The sequence below is a fragment of the Dama dama genome, chromosome 25 (assembly GCF_033118175.1).
Source record: "Dama dama isolate Ldn47 chromosome 25, ASM3311817v1, whole genome shotgun sequence".
Lineage (NCBI taxonomy): Eukaryota > Metazoa > Chordata > Mammalia > Artiodactyla > Cervidae > Dama > Dama dama.
The window spans coordinates 73,435,209-73,456,870 of NC_083705.1; the positions used below are offsets into that span (position 1 = coordinate 73,435,209).

Genomic DNA, 21,662 nt, shown 5'->3' on the forward strand with positions numbered 1-21,662 from the left:
GTGTTTGCGGGTGAAACTCCTAATCTTTAAAGTGAAATTAACACAAATGGCAATTTTTAGAAGTGCATCCCAAACGCCTTTGAGCTGAGGGTGAGTGTGTCTGTCAGAATTACGGCCGCGGTTATGCTGTTGGGCTGTTGTTTTGCTTCAGAAGTACCGAAACGTGCTGCCATGGTTAGCACTGTAAGTGTAAACCAGAGAATTGCTTCTGACACTTAAGAAGGATTTTATTGACAGTTGGAAACACGTTGGGGATTTGAAAGGAGTACTTTCCCATCTGTAATACTTGGTGTGATCAAAGATCACTCACCAGCCCCAGATTAGTGGAAATGAGGCTGCAGTGAGTGTTTGCTGGGATGAGGGCTTGGTTTTGATTCGCACTAATCCCCAGCACAGTCTAAGTGGAATTTACGGTAATGTGGATAGACTTCTCAGGGCTCCTGCCGACGTGTTTTTAAAGAGTCCTAAAGTAGATGATAATACAGCAATATTTAAAACTCCTTTCTATAGTCAGATCTCACTTTCCCACTCTCCATTCATACTTCAGTCTCATGTTCCTAACACATTATATTTAACTCTGCGTTTCCTGGATGCATGGTTATGTTTCAGGTAATAGGGACAAATGTGCTTCAATTCTCGAGGAGTCCTTGCGAGCAAGGTGATACGGGAGATCACTGTGCCGTGGTACAACTGAACAGCAATAGATGATAGTCTCAGACACCTGGTGCACTGTATAATTCTTTTCTTTCTCCCCTCCTTCCTTCCGCGTAAATTGTGCATGTGCACATGCTTAAGTGCTTCAGTTGTGTCTGACTTTTTGCACCCCTGTGGACTGTAGCCCACCAGGCTCCTCTGTCCACGGGGTTCTCCAGGCAAGAAGACTGGAGTGGGTTGCCATGTCCTCCTCCAGGGGATCTTCCTGACCCAGGAATTGAACCCTCATCTTTTACATCTCCTGCATTAGTAGACAGGTTCTTTACCACTAGTGCTGCCTGGGAAGCCCCATGTAAGTTATATATGCATGTAAATATATATTTACTCATAAAATGCTGAGTATGTACCTTCTCCCTGCTCTAAGACCCTGAATTATTTAAAACTTCATTTCTCCTTCTGTTAAAGGAGGAAAATAATCACATCTCACTCACAGTGTTTCAGCAAGAATCACATGATATGCGACAGGAAAAAAAGGTTGAATAAATACTCTTATCATCAGAAGTAAACTGGAAACCACACAAAGAGAGGGCCATCTTGGTCCTCTTCCATGAACACTGGGAATCGGGGTGACCCAGGGTCAAGGGGAAAGAGAGGTGGTCCTTAACATTAGATGGAAGAGACACATGAGCCACCACACTGGACCAAATGCCTGACCCTAGGACAGTCCCTGGCACTGGGCAGGGGCTCAGAGGGGAGGAGCGTTTTGAGGAAGGTGTGAAAGGAATAGCATAGCTTTAAAGAATATCCAAGGGGCTTCCCTGGTGACCTTCAGTGGTAGAGGGTCGCCTGCAATGCCGGAGATGTGGGTTCCATCCCTGGATCAGGAAGATGCCCTAGAGGAGGAAATGGAAACCCACTTCAGTGTTCTTGCCTGGAGAATCCCATGGACAGAGGCCACAGTCTGGCAGGCCACAGTCCAATTCAGTTCAGGTCAATCGCTCAGTCGTGTCTGACTCTTTGCGACCCCATGGACTGCAGCATGCCAGGATTACCTGTCCATCATCAACACCTGGAGCCTACTCAAACTCATGTCCATTGAGTCGGTGATGCCATCCAACCATTTCATCCTCTGTCGTCCCCTTTTCCTCCTGCCCTCAATCTTTCTCAGCATCGGGGTCTTTTCCAGCGAGTCAATTCTTTGCATCAGGTGGCCAAAGGATTGGAGTTTCAGCTGTAGTCCAGTGGGTCCCAAAATTCGGACACTACTGAGTGACTAAATTATCACCACCACCATTGGCTTCACAAGGAAAGGAGGCAGCCCTAGCCAGAGATGTTGTTTCAGAGGACTACACCTAGTGAGAGATTTTTCAGATGGAGCCTTATCATACATGATTTCCTCCTATACTTCTTCCAAATGGACTTTCCCACTGGAGCTTGGGCTTCTAGGGGTAGTTAGAAGGTCCTGCTTTCACTCCACATTCAAATGTGAGATAGGAAGTCAGAAGATTAACTCCAAATTCCAGTTCTGATATTATTAATGCTATATGGACAAGCACAGCCAACTTCATGCACTAGATTCCTCAAATGTAAAATAAGAATAATGTTAACCTGTAAAACAAACAAATAAGAAAATAGAGACTAAAGGGTACAGGATGCCGATTTCCTCCATCCTATTTATTTTTCAGCATGCAGTTGCACAGGACTTGATCACCTAACTCTACATCTCTAAGCAATTGTTTGTAAAGTGAAATTTCTGTCATCATTCAGAACGTTCAGCTATCTCCCTTCTTTCCTGGATTTTGATTCAGGCCCTGGCTGTTGGTTGTTATGGCAAATCATGGTCAATGTGAAAGGATCTTCAGGAGTAGAAATGCCCACATCTCTGACTAGCTGACACTCTTTTTTAACAAAATGGTTTTCAGATAAACCAGGGTAGAATATGGCAACTTTTAAATGTTGTGGCTTCTTTCAGAACTCATAGAAATAAGAACATTCATGTTTACAAAGTCTTGATAAGATACAGACTTGAAGGTAACGCCTCTCTCTCAAAAGTTCAAGTACATAAAAGAGAGAAATACTTTAAACTTTAGGAACTCATCCATGGGATGTATGTTCCAAGTTCATAATAATGGTTTCAAATGGTAGTTTAATTTTTACAGAGGACATCTCAGAAACACTAATTCAAGCACCCATTCTCTCTCATGCCCATAGTCTAACATCAGACCTCCTTGTTCAACAAATCAGATCTCCAAGACATGGGCAGCCACAGCAGGGTTTTTGGAAAAAGCAACAGAGCCCTTGATTCACTAGATCTTTCATGACATCAATGAGAAAGAAACATTTCTCAGACTCTGCTGTTAGAACCATGGGACCTGGACATATTTAGCCTGCTGGGAAGTTATGTCTCAGAAGATGAGGAGCTGTGAGACATACCAGCATGGTTGTGATAATAATTCACACAGAATGAGATCATTTTCTGCTTTCTTGGAAGAAAGCAAAGAGGAACTAAAGACCCTCTTGATGAAAGTGAAAGAGGTGAGTGAAAAAGTTGGCTTAAAACTCAACATTCAAAAAACTAAGATCATGGCATCTTGTCCCATTACTTCATGGCAAATAGATGGGGAAAGAGTGGAAACAGTGGCAGACTTTGTTTTCTTGGATTCTAGAATCACTGCAGATGATGACTGCAGCCATGAAATTAAAAGACACCTGCTCCTTGGAAGAAAAGCTATGACAAACCTAGATAGAATTTGGTTACTGTTAAAAAACAGACATTACTTTACTGATGAAGGTCCATCTAGTCAAAGGTATGGTTTTTCCAGTAGTCATAGATGGATGAGAGAGTTGGACCATAAAGAAAGCTGAGAGCCAAAGAACTGATGCTTTTGAACTGTGGTGTTGGAGAAGACTCTTGAGAGTCCCTTGGACCGCAAGGAGATCAAACCATTCAATCCTAAAGCAAATCAGTCCTGAATATTCATTGGAAAGACTGATGCTGATGCTGAAACTCCAATACTTTGGCTATCTGATGGGAAGAACTGACTCATTTGAAAAGACCTGATGCTGGGAAAGATTGAAGGTGGGAGGAGAAGGGGGAGACAGATGATGAGATGGTTGGATGGCATCACTGACTCGATGGACATGAATTTGAGCAAGCTCTGGGAGTTGGTGATGGACAGGGAAGCCTGGCGTGCTGCAGTTCATGGGGTCGGAAATAGTAGGACACTACTGAGTGACTGAACTGAACTGACTGAGATCCGTTACCTGGCCCTAGGACCATAACAACAGGTTTCAGTGGTGTTGCAAGATGTTCATAGCTATTTGGAAAACCAAATGTGATGTAAAGAAGAGAAGACAGAAGAGAACTCATCTGGGTGTAAGAGTAGAGAACCAGTTGCAATTGGGGACTTTTAATTTACCCCACTCTGCACACATTTGGAGACTGCAACTTAAAACTGGCACTGCTCACTGGTGAAGACAGGCTCAGACTAGCAGAGACAACATTGAAAGGCTGTGTAGACACTTGATGTACTTGTTGTGGTTCATGAAGTCGTGTCCGACTCTTTGCGACCCCATGGACTACAGCACGCCAGGTTCCCCTGTCCTTAACTATCTCCTGGAGTTTGCTTGAACTCATGTCCATTGACTCGGTGGTGTTGTCCAGTCATATCATCCTCTACCGGCCCCTTCTCCTCCTGCCATCAATGTTTCCCAGCATCAGGGTCTTTTCCAATGAGTTGGCTCTTGCATCAGGTGGCTGAAATATTGGAGCTTCAGCTGGAGTGGACTCTAATTCCTTTCTAATGAGCCTTCCTGCAGCTCCTGGATATTTCCAAGAGCACTTGGATAGTTTTGGACTAGAGCAAAATGTCCAGCAGCATCTGGGACTTAGGAATTTTCTTCACAGAAAAAAACAACGTATTTAAATTAATGTCATAGTTTTTGAGGTTGACTTGGAAGAGAATGCCCAATTGTTAAATAATGAGGGAAAATTAGGAATGTTTTATTTCCTGACGTAATAATTCTCTATGTTAATACTATAATATTGGAAAAATAAATGGCAACCCACTCTAGTATTCTTGCCTGGAAAGTCCCACAGACAGAGGAGCCTGGTATGCTATGGCCCATGGAGTCACGGAAGAATCGGACACAACTTAGTGACTAAACAAGACGATAATATGATTGATGTTATCATGGTATCAAAAACATCATGTTATTTCTAAGGGCTGGTACCATAGGTGACTACTGCTTTTGGGAGTGAATAGAAATCCTCAAGTATATTTTGCTGTAGTTCTCTTTCACAAAGTGAAAAACTGAGGTTTTCATAGTAGTTTTTGCACACCAGTGTTGGAATCACACAAAACTGTTCTCACATAAGTCTTTCCAATTCAATTTCTCTTTTCAGAAAAAGTATGATACTTCCATTCTTGAATGGCAGTGAGAGAAAGTTGATGGAACTTATCACTGGTGAAACATCCATTTAACTGGTGAAAATTATGACAAAAGTATTAAAATATCTGGGGATTGTCTTAAGGGCATACAGCAAAATCGAGAAACACTTAAGAAAATCTACATGTCAATAATAACAGAGAGATTCTGTTGCATTTGAGCCATGACCCTCTCTTATCTTCCTTTCCAGCGATACTCCATGTGTTTATGACCAAGAAAATGGATATAACTTTTCCCTCTGGAATCCCAGTCTAAAGCTACATTTTCTTGCTGAAAGTGGTGAGCCAACTACATATCTCATTCTGTGCAACTTCAGTATGTTGAAACTATATTTCAGAAAGGTGCAGCCAATTGGACTGGAGAATCCTTCCTCCAACAATCCTCAACTTGTAGGATATAAACCCCAACTTAGATATAGAGCATCAAGAATACTGGGCTCTCACCCCTTACCCGGGTTGAGTGCTAGGATAGGAAAACCAAGAGACTGGGGCTCCTATTACTCAAGTCATATATGAGCAAGTTTACTCTGGAAGAGGGGAACCACTGCCTCTCTCATCAACCCCAGTGCAGTCATCCAAAGACTCTGTGAAGGGGGGTAAGAAGGCCATAAGAAAGGAAGAGGGCTCTATAAGCATTCTTTAAATGCAATGAGTTCACTTTCATTTGGAACATATTATGCAGAGGTTCATGCCTAAAGCTTTTGTTGAAAACAGTGCAGGTCTTGGAGGTGAACTATTAAGCCAACAGTTGCAACAGGAAAAAGAGTCAACCATGTAAAGTTTAACAGAAGGACAAGGGGAAGAAGTGGTCAAGAAAAACCCTCTGAGGGTATGCAAAAGCATCAAGCACCCTGTCTTTCCATGAACTTTAGGTTTCATTGGTTTGGGTTGTGGAGTAATTTCTGTCACAGGACATCATTGAGACAGCTATAAGACTCCTAGCAATTATCTGAACCTAACAGCTTAGTGTGATACCAGTGGAGGAAGATGAGCCAGAAGCTTAGCTAGGAGATCAGGGAAAGAGACACTCAGAGGCATCAGTTAAAACCACAGCTATCCTTGGGGGTAAGAAGGAGTCATCCTATATCCATAAACGCATATTCTGCAGAGAAACATCAGGAACTAAAGGCTGTGGGAGGAAGGCATTACTGAATTAGCCTAGCCATCCTCTAGACAAATAAACAGGAAGAACACAAACCTCAACTCCATCAGCAAGGCTCAGGGAAGGATCTGTACCCACAGCTGCTGCAACAGGTTATACACTATGTCTAATTTTCAACAACAGAAACATTTCACATGTTTCTGAAACAGTAAAATATAATCTACACATACAGGGAAATTTTTTTTAAAAGTTACAATATAGGCTGACTTTGAGAGGGCCCAGATGTTGGACTTAGGAGGCAAAGACTTTATTAAGGCTATCATAAATATGTTCAAAGACTTAAAGGAAAAGAGACTTTTAAATAAGAATGTTATATTGATATGTCTCATTAAATAGAATCATACAAAACAAAATCACAAAGAAATACCCCTTTGCACTCACTGTGATGGGTGTGATGGAAAAGACAGATGGTATCATGTGTTAATGAGGATACAGAGAAATATTAAGACTCAAAATTTGATTGTGGAAATGCAAAGTAGTGAAGCCACTAAATAAAATAGTTATGCAGATCCTCAAAATCTTAATCATAGAGTTAACATATAATCCACAAATTCTGTTTCTAGATATTTATCCAAGAGAGATGGCAATATAGATACACAAGAAACTTGAACTTAAACGTAGGTAGGGGGTGACAGAAGATGAGATGGATGGATAGCATCACCAACTCAATGGACACGAGTTTGAGCAAATTCCAAGAGGTAGTGAAGGACAGGAAAGCCTGGCATACTACAGTCCATAGTGTGGCAAAGAGTCGGACACCATTTAGAGAATGAACAATGACAAAGCAGAACAGTACTGCTAAAGTATCCAAAAAGTGGAAACAATCCATGTGTCTATCAGCTGGTGAGTGGATGAACACAGCTGGCACACAATGGAATTTCATTTACCAGTAAGAAGGATTAAGTCCTGATACCTGCTACCATATGGATGAAACTTGGCAATATAATGTTAAGTGAAAGAAATTACATTTTGCTGATAGTTACCAATGTTGTGAACATACCAAAAATCACTGAATCTTACACTTTAAATGAATGACTTCTATAATATATGAATTATATCTCAATACAGCTGTTTGGGAAATACTTGGGATTTTGTAAAATGTTGAGAGATGTGCTTTATGAATCAGACTAGTGCTCAGATGCAATGCCAAAAACCCAGCCTATGACCTGGAATCGAGCATTTTACAGATGTGACTTCACAGTTACACTGTATTTAAGTCTCCTCTACATTTCCTAGGACATTTGTCCTCTTACATCTTCTGGATGTCCTGAAGTCTACCCTCACTGGAACCTTCCTGACGGGAAATGTGTCAGAATTGTTCTGGTCCACTTACATTTCTCTAGTCATGGTGCTCAAGTGTGGTCTCCTAACAAACTTGGCAAAGATGAGATTTGCCAGCTCCTGACAGCTCCCTTGGGCTGTGAAACATCTCGGCATGAATATAATGTTCATTGGCCACATGGTGGTCTGTCCAGTTTAAGCATGAATTCAGTGAATCCAATCTGCTCTGCTGTCTGAAGAGAAGGTTTTCCATTGCCTGCCCTGCCTGGAGGGGGGTCCCTGTTTCTGCGGTTTTATAGTGGTGGTGTTTGTCAATTTTATTCTATACCCACCTCCTCCACAAGCTGCCACTGAACTTTGCTCTTGGAACTGCCCAAAAGTGTTGCTTCAATTCACAATTTCATCTCATCTCTGATAGTTTCTGGTTAATCCCCTTGAGTATACAACATGTGGATCACTGAATGTGTCCTGATTCAAAGATAACATTCAGGGAGAGTGGTCTGGAGCACCAAGTAGTGTATCTCCAACATTCCACATTCCAAGAAGCACAGAACCAATATCACTGGATGCACAGGTACATTAGTGCAGATAAAATGTGTGCTGAGCCTTTGTAATATAAGTGAGTCATTGAATACATTATTCTCCATCAGCTTGGGTATATTGAATAGTAAAGACTTAATCCAATTGTTAAACTTTTGAGATGAGTTTAGTAATTTTTCTGGAATTATGTTTTTGCAAGTTTTTATTTTTCCATTTTTTAATTTAAATTCTAAACTGACTTAGATATATTTATTTTCTGATTTTCTCAGAAATTCTACTGCTCATTTTCTCATGAAAATAATTCCATTGTCAGTGGCCGCTGACCACCTGGATTTCAGGTCTCTCAATATTATTGTTTAATATATTTATATAATGAGCTATCATAATAGACTATTATCATGCAAGTAATTTATATGATAACAATAATTAGTTACTAATAATTTACAAATAACTACTTCAACTTTAACGCATTCCTGAAATCGTTCATCAGACCAGTTTCTGCAATACACAGTCTTCAGGACTTCTAGGAATTCACTCTGTGACACAATCTTAAACAGATTTCCCTGTCACAGACACAGTTGTAATAACCACTGATGAAATCCTGAAGAATGTTGATATATTGAAATGTGCTTTGAGAACCACATTTTTTATTTCAAACTTTATTGAAGATCTTTTCAAACTCTGTGTTAACCACAAAATTGGTGACAACTTGATGGATGTTGTGCCCTTATAAAAGTTTCTTTATGGAGTTATTAGAAATCCTCCCCTCTCGGTATGTCTCGAGCTTTTGTGGTTCTTACTTTAATGCAAAGAGTGATTCTGAGGGACGGGCAGCTTCGTGACCAGATCTGGACTCAGCAAAGGTTGAATATGAAGCAGTAGCCGTTAAAGTGAACTTTACCCCTTGTTTTAATTAGAACGAACTCAGGCACTCTGCCACTGTGAATTTACACCTGGCAGGTTTTGTGGGAGATCGAGACACTTTGGGGGAGATCCATAAACATCTTCCATGCTGAATACTGAGTTATTAGTTTATCTTCACTTTTTCAGGTTTGAGCTCCAATACAGAAGTGAATTTTTGGCACAATTGTCGAAATCCCTCTGGGATTAGAAATCTCCTCTAGGAGCTCTGTATATGCCCGAAGACTAGGAGTTTAGCAAAGCTGTACTGGGGAAAACAAAAACAAAAACAAAACAGTAAAAAAGGCCTGTTATAAGTCACGCATCGCCCATCACCCTGGCGCTCCTGTGATTCCACAAACAAGCCCATCAGGGTCCTCTTTCTGCGTTTATAATTAGGGAGCCTTTTTTTTTTTTTTACATAGAATACTCTTTTGCACTTAAATTTTCATGTACATTTCTGTTGGAACGCTACATTTTTAGAGTCTACATTCTTGAGTAAATAAATGTAAAAACTGACATGATTTAAACTGTTTTGTTAAAATCTACTATCTGATGTTTCCATTGCCCAGAGAAAGACTGACCATAATCACCAAGCTGTATCACTTTGCTGACTAAAGTGTGTATTACCAAGGCTATAGTTTTTCCAGTAGTCATATACGGATGTGAGAGTTGGTCCATAAAGAAGGCTGAGTGACAAAGAATTGATGCTTTTGAGCTGTGGTGCTGGGGAAGAATCTTGACAGTCCCTTGTACAGCAAGGAGATCAAACCAGTCAGTCCTAAAGGAAGTCAACCTCGAATATTCATTGGAAGAACTGATGCTGAAGCTGACACTCCAATACTTTGCCACCTGATGTGAAGAACTGACTCATTGGAAAAGACCCTGATACTGGGAAAGGCTGATGGTAAAAAGAGAAGGGGGAAGCAGAGGCTGAGATCATGAGGTAGCATCACCTACTCAATGAACATGAATCTGAGCAAAGCCTGGGAGGTAGTGAAGGACAGGGGGGCCTGGCGTGCTGCGGTCCATGGGGTCTCAAAGAGTCAGACATGACTTAGCAGCTGGGCAACAGCAGCGCAGGTACGTACACTGTGGGATGACTGACGGGCCTGTCTTCGTCCAGCAAGGACTGTGGGCACCTTTCTGAGCATCGCCCTACGAGCTGGGGTGTGCTGCATCCAGTCCTTCGTGAGGGGACTTACCAAATGCGTCTGCTCATCAGACTGAATGAATATCCCAACAGTTTTCATATTGTGCACCAGATTAGCAGGTTAGCCATCTAGTGTCACCTCTCCTCCACCACCACCAAACTTCTGGGATTTCCCCTGAATGAAGAACTCTTCACGGATGTTTAGAACTACATTTGGCTGAATTGTCTCCAGGCCAAGGTATCGGCATGAGATGCTTCCAGCCTCAGAGGTCTCTATGAGGACCCTGGTCAAGAGCAAAGAGAGGTCTGTATAAGGCAAGAAGTAAGTTCAGTTGCTGGCAGACACGAAGCTTCTCACACAGCTAATCACGTTGCTTATAGCACGTATAGTCATCCAGCCACTCATTTATTTATTTATTTTAAATCATTGAAATATAGTTGATTTATGGTCTTGTGTTAGTTTTGGCGTTCAGCAAGGTAAATATAGATTCCTTTTAATTATAGACTATTAAAAGACATTAACTATAGCTCCCTGTACTATACAGTAAGTCCTTGTTTATTTATTTAATATGTATATATTTAACCCCAAACTCTTAACTTATCTCTCCCCCTTTCCCTTTTGGGAACCATAAGTTTGTTTTCTCTGTCTGTGGGGCTGATTTTGTTTTGTAGATAAGTTAATTTGTATAAAAACTAAAAATAAAGTTGCCATATGATCCAGCAGTTCCATTTATGGGCATATATCTGGAGAAAACTCTAATTCAAAAACATACATGCACTCTAATGTTTATTTACATATAGCCAAGATTATTTACAATAGCCAAGACATGGAAGCAACCTAAATGTCCATCAACAGAGGAATGAATAAAGGTGATGTGGTACATATTTACAATGGAATATTACTCAGCCAATGAAAGGAATGAAATAACACCATTTTTAGCAACATGGCTGGACCTAGACATTGTTATACTGAGAGAAGTAAGTCAGACAAAGAAGGACAAATATCATATGATGTCAGTCATTCATGTATTCACTCCTTCAACAGACATTTATGTTAAGTCCATTATACTTGGGTCACAGACACAATGCTGGATGGTACACACTAGCCCTGATTTCTAGAAACCTGCAACCCACTGGGGAGAAACTCTACCATCACACAAGTGATTTTTCAACAACTGTTACAGTGCATGCTACAGAAGCGTGTACACTGTCTTATGAAATTGTTAACAGGGTTCCTAAGGAGGACTGGAAGCTCAGGATAACCTGTCTGAGCAAGTGTCGCTTATAAGGAGATTTGGGAGCCACACCAAGCTTGCTTTGTTCTTCAATTATAGCTGAGTCTTGGCCTCATAATTTATTGTTTGCTCACCCCTTTTACCTGCCGCCTACTCTCTGACCCCTGACTGAGGTGCCACGTGTGGGTACTGTGTCTGTCTTTACATCAGGCAAGGCTGCTCTGAAATCTGTGAGACAGTCACATGATTTTTAGAAATAACTGAATTACAGTTTTTTAATCAATGGAAACTATCAATGAAATGAAGCAAAAGTTAACAAAATAATTGGAATCATTAGTACAAAGTTGAAACACTAGCAGAGCAAGCAATGAAAATTTAAAATGTACTAGGGCTTCCAGAGATAGAGAGAGAGAGAAAAAAGTAACAAATGGAAAGAAAATAATAATAGTACAAAATGCCTAAATTGACAAAAAAGAAACTTTTGTTCTGTTTAAGAAGTAATTCTGATTACCATAAAATATTAGTGAGGAAATACACTTATGCTTATTCTGAAGAGAACCCTATGCTCCACTGAAAAAGATAAAACCTCAAGTTTCTCTTCCTTTTGTTTATTAAACAAATAATTTATTACAAAATAAAGGAGATTCAAATACTATCAGGCACATCATGTACTAAATCACTCAGTTGTGTCTGACTCTTTGTGACCCCATGGATTATACAGTCCATGGAATTCTCCAGGTCAGAATACTGGAGTGGGTAGTCTTTCCCCTCTCCAGGGGATCTTCCCAACCCAGGGATTGAACCCAGGTCTCTCACATTGCAGGTGGATTATTTACCATTTGAACCACCAGGGAAGCCCATAGTGGAAACTAGAATTATCTAAATTGTATGCAGTTTTTGTTAGAAAATAAATGTTTTTCAGCAATACCCCATTACATGATGGCATCATTCAGTCTTCTCGTGAGAGTTAAAAGAATTTTTGATATTTTAAGATATGCAAAGAATTAGAAAGTAGTATGTTCATGTTCTCTATCTGAAAAAGTTCTTTTAGGAACTAGTCTAATGAAAAATGTGGGATAAGGGGAGAGATTAATATAGAGCAAGATCAAATGTGAAAGAAATAGTAATGAGAAGACAGTTACACTGTGTAAAATATAACTCAGGAATGAGAATGCAATTTGGGATTGTAATTCCAGTAATACGTACAGGTTCTTAAAAGTAATGATGCATCCTCAGAAATCTAAATCCCAAACTCTCAGAAAACCAAAGGCATTTTTAATATAACTGTGACGTTGTAAGAGGAGTAAAGTACAAGCAGCCTGAAAGCTTCATCTAAGTGGAGGGTAAGCGGACGAGAAGAACAGCTCACTGTGAGAGCAGGGTTACTGTTTTTTATGCCTCATGAAAAAATATCAGCTGAGTGATCACTCTTAGAGGAGTGGGCTATTCAATATCAAAGTGGAAAATCATAATACTGTTTCCCAATTCCTGTGTGGGGAAGGGGAGTAAGGATGGAAGAGAACTCAAAACCCACCAGAACAAAAAATGGGGAAAGATTAGGAAAGAAAGAAACAATATGTGTAAAATTAGACTAAATAAACACAATAAAATGCAAATGTTACATCCTTATAAAATTGTATATGATGTCATTTTGGATCTTAAAAATTAAGCTAAACTAGCAAAAATATAGGTACTGTATTCCCAAAGAGGCTTTCCCTAGTAGCTCAGACAGTAAAGCATCTGTCTGTAATGCAGGAGACCTGGGTTCAATCCCTGGGTGGGGAAGTTCCCCTGGAGAAGGGAATGGCAACCCACTCCAGGATTCTTGCCTGGAGAATCCCGTGGACAGAGGAGCCTGGCGGGGTTGCAAAGAGTCGGACACAACTAAGCAACAAAACACGCAAATACCCACATTCCCAAAGAAAGGGAGAATGAGAAGGAGGAAGAGGAGATGGGTGATGTGAAGGAGAGAAAAAAAAGACTTGGAACAGTTGACAAAGAAAATGTCAAACAGAAGAAAATATACTGTCAGCATTAACAGCAATCAAATCACTTTAAATCAAATCATTTTGAAGTCCAAATCTTTGAATGAGAAAAAAGATGACGATACAAATAAAAACATATAATAATGAAGGAATTGTTATTCATTATATAACAATGATTAATTATAATCACTATAATCAGTAATGAATAATTATATTCATAACATATTCAAGAATAAAGCAAAGTTTATGTATATGTAACTACATATATGTGTGTGTGTGTGTATATATATACACACATATAATTTAGCAATAATGACTGCATAAAAATGTAACAAACTTTTTTAGTGCAAAATACAAAACAAAGTTAATAATTCATTGATATGTAGACAATACACCAGACTCAGTAAAAGACACATTAGTATAGTTGAAGATAGTTCAATGGAAAATTTTAAAATTAAAATTTAGAGATAAAAATTAAATAAAAGGCTAGAGAACATAAAAGAAATGTGAAGTACAAACAAGTATTAACCAACATGTATATAAGTTCTCAGAGTGAAGAGAATGAAAAATAAACCTCATTTGAAAACAAAGAAACCTAAACAATTTCTAAATCATGTGAAAGATATCAACCCACAGAGTCAAGAAATTCAGTGAAACCAAGCTGAATCAATAGAAAGCAAATCTCATCAAGGCATACAAAAGTCAAACATAAAATGTAGATAAAGAGATAATTGGAAAGCAACAGAAATATATGTAATATATATTATATATATATATAATATAATATTTATATTATATATTTATATTAATATAATATAAATATAAATATATAAATATATATAAATAAAATAACATTTACATTATATAATAATATAAATAAATATAAAATATATAAATATTATATAAAATATATAAATATATATATATGACAGTATCCTTCAAGAAAACAATAATAAGAGTGACAGATGATTTCTGAGTAGAGATAATGGAATCCAGAAGATAGGAGGACAGCATTTTTAAAATAGTGAAGGTGAAGAAATGGAAAACAACCAAGCTATTATTCTATATCTGGCAGATTTCCCTCTCAAGTCCAAGGGTCATGAAAATGTCTCAGAAAAACAACTGTGGCTGCATACCTGTGCTATTAGAAGTGCTAAAGGACGCTCCTTTGGCCGACGGCCAATGCTCCAAACCGAAACACAGAGGTGGCCTGGGCATCCCCAGAAAGACGCCGATCCCTGGCCTGTTGGCTTGGCTGTGACACTGGCGTGATCATAACAAGGATGACATGACAAGCCTGGAAAAGAGAGGCAATGTTGCCTCTTGTTCATACTTATACTTGCAAAGCAAATTTATCTTGAATTAAAATCAGGGATATTTTTTAAAAGTATTCTTTAAACTTTTCCAGGTAGTAAACATAAAAAAAAAAAAATGATAGAATTAAAAAGTTATTTCATAAGTGCTGTTTAAAGTGTTGATTGGAGACAGTGCGGACAGATTGCTGATAAAATCTTTGAAAGAGAAAGTCACTCAGTCGTGTCTGACTCTTTGTGACCCCATGGACTATAGAGTCCATGGAATTCTCCAGGACAGAATTCTGGAGTGGGTAGCCATTCCCTTCTCGAGGGGATCTTCCCAACCAAAGGATCAAACCCAGGTCTCCCACATTGCAGGCGGATTCTTTACCAGCTGAGCCACAAGGGAAGCCCAAGAATACTGGAGTGGGTAGCCTATCCCTTCTCCAGCAGATCTTCCTGACCCAGGAATTGACCCAGGGTCTCCTGCATTGTAGATGGATTCTTTTCCAATCAAGCTATCAGGGAAGCCTTTGAGTGAAAAAACAATGGGAGCCTTGCTGCTATGGGCAAAGCTGTGCACCAGCACCATCAGCCCACCCCACGGCCAAACTCATAGGTTGAAGCCCTGGTCACCAATGTGTCTGTATTTGGAGATAGGTCCTCTAAGGAAGTAATTAGTGTTCAATGAGGGCTTACGGGAAGATCCCCTGGAGAAGGAGATGGCACCCCACTCCAGCATCCTTGCCTGGGAAATCACATGGACAGAGGAGCCTGGGGGGCTGCGGTCCACAGGGTTGAAGAGCCGGACACAACGGAGCCACCAACCTACAACAGCAGCGGGTTTGCCAATGGGCCCCTGGTCTGATAGGATTGCTGTCCTTCTAAGAAGAGACACCAGAGGCTCTCTGTCTCTTTCTGGCTTTTTCTTCACACCAAGGAAAGACCATGCGAGACACAGTGGGGGGGGAGGGTGCCATCTGCAAGCCAGGAAGAGAGCTCTCACCAGAAACCAATCAACGAGAGCCTTGATCTTGGACTTCTAGCCCCTAGAACTGCAAGAAAATGCAAGCTTCTGTGGTTTAGGTCGCTCAGTGCATGCTATTTGTTGTGCCAGCCTAAACAGACTAGTACCCTGGGCATTTGTGCACTGCCCCCTCCCTCAGATGAAGACTGCGCAAGGAAGGGACTGAGCTATTATCGTCCTAACTCGCTGGTTATCGTGAATATTACACAGCTCCTGCTGTGGTTCAGCATCAATAATTCAACATCATCCATGTTTTGTCCTATAAAAACAACACTTAACTTTAAGCATTTACGTGTAATTTTCAGTTCATGGGATTACAGGAAATGAAAAGCAAATTAATGGACCCCAAGAGGAAGCAGAAACAAATTAACATTGTGGCTCTTTCAGCAGGATATCAAGCAAAGCCTCTTTGACATTAGGTGGTTTTTATTGTTTTAAATGTTTTGCTATATATATATATATATATATATATATATATAAATAGAAATGACTAATGGGAAATAACAAATGTAAAGCTTGTCCTAGATTCTGACAACTCAAATAGAAAAAGCACTTTTAAGCTCAATTAGGTAAATTTAAACATAATCTGGGTTTTGAAAGCTAAAAGATCATCCTTCAAAAAAGAAACCAAGAGCTTTGATAAGAACATACACTAAAAGATCACATTTTGCTAAAATACATGTATTTGTGTGTGTATTTGTACATGTATTTACATAGGAAATGTCCTAGATGATTGGTTATAACATTTAAAAGATTAGTGATGATCTCTGAATGATGAGGAATGACTATTCAGTTTGTTTGCCTGCATTTTCTAGTTCTCTGCAATACACATGTACAACTTCTAAAAAGATAAATGCTCTTCATAATCAATTCCTTAGAGGAACATATTCTATCCATTCAGTTCAGTTCAGTTTCCCAGTCGTGTCCGACTCTTTGTGACCCCATGGACCGCAGCACCCCAGGCTTCCCTGTCCATCACCAACTCCCAGAGCTTGTTCAAACTCATGTCCATTGAGTCTGTGATGCTGTCCAACCATCTCATCCTCTGTCATCCCCTTCTCCTTCCTTTAGTCTTTCCCAGAATCAGGGTCTTTTCCAATGAGTCAGCTCTTCGCATCAGGTGGCCAAAGTACTGTAGCTTCAGCTTCAGCATCAGTCCTTCCAATGAATATTCAGGACTGATTTCCTTTAGGATGGACTGGTTGGAACTCCTTGCAGTCCAAGGGACTCTCAAGAGTCTTCTCCAACACAACAGTTCAAAAGCATCAATTCTTCAGTGCTCAGCATTCTTTGTGGTCCAGCTCTCACATGTATCTCTTGGTAGCTGCCAGTTATTTGATCTCCTTTCATTTCACTAAAAAACAATCTCCCTAAACTACTGCGTTTCTCTTGATTCTTGCTTGTGGCATATTCCTCGATGAATTCAACATTTGTAACAATGGCCTATATCCACCGGGACCTCAGAATTCTGTAAGCTTCTCTTCATTTGTCTCACTTCAGTCACTCCCTCTAAGAGTTGTATTCAAGGCTTTGTCAATCCCAATAAGAACACAGCCTCTGAGGTTTAGATTCAACTATCCCACTCTACTTAAGTATCTTCCTTGTCACACTGAGGGCATTCCCTATGAATGAGATATCCTTGCATTGACCCAACCTGTTTTTCACATTTTCGCTCTCCATCCTATTTTCAGCTCTTTTCACTAGTTATCACTCTCTGGGATATACCACTATCACGTCCTCTTAAAAACACCTTATTTTCCTTGACGCTTCCTTTTCCTTTGGTCACACTTATCTGTAGAAAGCTGAAGCCTCAAAAACCCAACTATTCTCCATGTTCAGAAGCGAAACATGGCCAGAGAGAAATGCTTAACTGTGCTTACTGCTATTACCTTAAATTCATGACACAGTTCTCAAAGTGACTCTCAGATCTCTTCCAATTTTGATTATCCTTCAGTTTGTTTTTTTTTTTTCCTACTCTTCCAAACAGGAAGTTCCCACCTTCTCAGCATTTGAACGCATCTTACTCTCAGCTGATGACCTTTCATTACTTGCCCTTGGGAATGTAGATGCACCCAGGCCGACTCCTCTTACTGTTCCATGACCCACGTCCTGCGGTCACTCTACCCTCTGACTTTCTAGGATGGACGGTATCTCTCTGTGCCCATCCATGTAGCGCCCAACAAGGCAAACAGTGCTTCCTATTGCCTTCCCAGTGAAATCCAGACCCCTCAGCACAGGTCCCTCCTGCCTCTTTCTTATCCTGCGGTGTAGCTTGTTCACCAGGCTCTACTCACACCAGCACCAGCATGTCTTTCGTCCTCGTCTTGGGGCCTTTGTGTTGCCTGATCCACCAACAGGAAAACTCAACTACATGTGCATGGGAGGCTGTTTCCTTTTCAGATCCTGCAAGACATAGCTTCAGGGTCACCATCTCAGAGAGACCTTCCTTAACATCGCAAATAGGATTGACGCTTCCTGGGACTTTCTCTCACATATTTTTTTCTCTCATTATGTTTTCTTTCTTTCCTTTCCTCCTGCCTTTCCTTCCTCCCTCCTTTCCTCCTTTCCTTATGGAATACAAGCATAGTCCATTTGTCTTTTTCGGAACTAGGAGTGATGTGATGGGAATAGCAGGGAGACACCGATACGTGTCTCCATAACTGATCTCCCAGAAGGCAGCCTACTAAGTGCTGTGGGAACAATGCCACCTTATACACCTTCATCAGAACGGAAAATAGTATTTGACCTTAGTTCATTTCGTTGGAAAAACAAGTCTTATTATTAAATGATAATTCATTTATTATTAGATTTAAGAAAAATATTAAATTAAGTACAAACTGTGCCTTTAAAACTAGATTCTAAATTCAATCTCATATTTACTTTTGTGACTCAACAAGATGTGTGCTGACCACACGCATGGACTCTGTTATGTGTCCATAACTCCAAAAGAAATAGGAAGATTTCTTAGAAGTCCTTTGTGCACGTCCTCCATTGAGTCAGGAGTCCACATTTGGTACTCACTTAACTGCATACCTTAGACCCCCCTGCTTGGTGTTTTTGAAGCCATGGTTGCTGGAATAACCAGGTAGAGGATATCTCGTGAGAACAGGAGAAAGCGGAACGCAAGGCTGCTACGTGGAGCTTGGATCTCGTCTCTGTCTCTTACCTCCCAGGACACTGAGCAGAGAGAAGTGGGCATTAGGAAGCCTCCTGCCCAGGGACACTGACAATTCAGGAACAGCATGGAACGTGAGGGCATGCACCCCTGCAGCCTCTGAGGAAGACAGTCCGTTCCTGGAAGTCAGGTCGACAGTTACATCTTCTGACTTTGATTTCGAGTACATGACTTAACCTCTTGGTAATAAGAATGTTTCTATAAAGCAAAGAGTCTTTAGTACTTTACTTTCTTTGTCTAATCACTCCTTCTTACTGCACAAGATTCTTATTACCAGAGGTGAAAGTCAAATTGTTTCTGACTCTTTGTGACCCCATGAGTGTTTTGCCCAGAGAGTGTTTTGCCTATGTTCTCCTCTAGGAGTTTTATAGTTTCCAGTCTTACAATGCTATATAAGCTATAGGTGTACCATATTATCTTATACACAGTAGTTGGACTTCTTACTCTCCTCCCCTGTCATATCTCCCCCCCGCCCCACTGGTAACACCTAATTTCTTCTCCGTATCTGTGAGTCTGCTTCTTTTTTTGTTATAAAAACTATGGAGAGCAGTACAAATGTTCGTGTCATCCTTGCACAGGGGTGATGCTAACCTCTGTATAATTCCAGTTTTAGGGCATGTGCTGCAGAGGCAAGCACCGAAATATTCTCAATACTTATCAAACCTACAGCTCAATTATTCCTCTTTATTAAATGACTTATTTAAACACATTTAACCACAGTGGGGCTTATATACAGTAAAGCACCTCAAAATGTATGAAGAAATAAATTCCAATTTAGTGAACTGAACTCTTATTAAATAAAATATAAAGATGGGCAATTCAAAAGAAACAAATTTTTTCTTTCAGCTAACACAGCAAAATAAAAGGCTGTTTTTTTAAATACCTGTATTAATTTTGATGTATGTAACAAATTTGCAAATGCTTTTTATCATTATTATGATTAGTGGTTTATTTTTAGTAGTTCTTATGTCAATTTGGTATAGTTACCACCATTTTCGACTATTTAAAAAATTGTCCTCATTTTTATTTCCAGTTCCAAATTTGTCAGGAGCAAAGAAAAATATAATCTCAAGTGTGACTTACTCCCAAACCTACAGAAATCTGTGATATGGAAGGATTTTCTTTGATCCGACAGGCATGGCATTTTGATGACGTGAAAGTGCTCATTGAATGTGGGGTCTGCACAGCCCTGAGTTCATCAGGATCAGCTTCCTGCAGAAGCATGTTTCAGAGTTTGAGAAGTGCATAGCACCTGGAAAGTTGATAGTAATATGGTAACTCCTAAGCTGAGTGGAAGAAACTCCCATGTAAAATATAAGTCTTTTTTGCTCTCCATTGGTATGTATTTAATTTTTAAAAAAATTATCCAAGGGAAAAAAAGCCAAAACAACAACAACAACAACAAAAACAGGTGCTACATTCCTTACCATGTGCTTTAAAAAGGATTTTCCACGCGCGCGTCTGGAGAAGGTCATCTCTGAGACGTGCACGCCGGCCCTTCATTAGGTCTCCGCTTGCATTCATATTTAACTTCTTTCATTCTGTGGCCTTTATTAGCTGAACTCCTGGAGCTTGTAGCACATTTTAAACAGCAACACTGGGAGGATGTAAATGCAGAATAATGTATCAGGACTCAAATTTGCATGGTCAAATGTCAAAAAAATTAGGCCTTCCCCAGAACCATGTCAAGAGAAATAACGTAAGTGGGCAAACTCAACAGCAGGCATGCCATTATCATTTAGCAAAAGCTGTCATCACCGCCAGCCAGTGGAAGCAGTGGTCATTAGCTGGAGCTCTACCGGGGGATGCTGTGATTCTTTCTTTTCCTTTTTTTTTTTTAAGATTTTTATTTTTCCCCATCATCTGACAGTATTTCACGGAACCCTGCAATGCCATGCTGCCTTCCTGACAGGGAAGTCAGGTGATGGGGGCTGGTGTCTTTGGAGTGGGAGGCGTGGAGGGCTAAGGAGAAAAATCCATAATCGTCCACTGTCAGCTAGCGGGTGCAGGAATTGCATTACCTATCGGATAAATACTCATTAAGAGTAATCACTTTATTTCAGCCCTGTAATGACATTAACAAGCTTGGAATACAGGGAATTACACGAGTCGGAACAAATAATTGAATATTCCACTGCGGAGGGAACGCAGCACAAGCCTGCCTTCACGTCATGCCGTCTCTGAAGCTAGCACAAGCGTGCGATTAGATAATAGGCTTAAACAGCATTAAATTGGCACTGCTCTTACCACCACCGAGAATAAAGAAGTATTAATTGTTCAACTCTCACCTGCTTGTAATTTCATGCAAGGCGAAGGCTAGCAAGCTTGCCCTAGTTTGATTTCAATGGACTTATACACAGGGTTTGAACAAACCAATGAAAACGGAATTTAAAGAGAGCCTGAGATAAAGAAAGGTGAAAACAGCTGTTGCAGATGAACCATATTCAGTGGGAAGCGGTCTTCCTGGAATGGAAGGTGGATGAAAAGTGGGCTACATTGTAAAACTAAAGGTTACCAAAAGAATGTGACAAGTATCCTATAAATTTTTTTCCCCAATGTTTCTAGCAGAAGCATTTCTTTCAAAGTGATTATAAAATCTCCTAAATGTGCCTACCGAGATGGGATTCACAGAATTCAGTACAATTAGCACAGCTGGGTAGATAGAAGTGAATGACGGTATAGATACCCACACAGATATTGCTGTAGAAACAGATAAACATAGATACAGACAAGATTAGCACGGGTGATCCTTAATCATGGAGAATGCTAAAGGTGCGTAAAGCTTTCAAAACAGAACAGGATGTCCT

General features: G+C 40.1%; 1 non-coding gene across 1 annotated transcript; it reads right to left on the reverse strand.

Annotated features, from left to right (window-relative positions):
- Window positions 1–19,388: 19,388 nt before the first annotated feature.
- LOC133046882 (U6 spliceosomal RNA) lies at window positions 19,389–19,492 on the reverse strand. The gene has a single exon (XR_009690585.1). It is a non-coding gene; the product is annotated as a U6 spliceosomal RNA (small nuclear RNA).
- Between the last annotated feature and the right edge of the window lie 2,170 nt (window positions 19,493–21,662).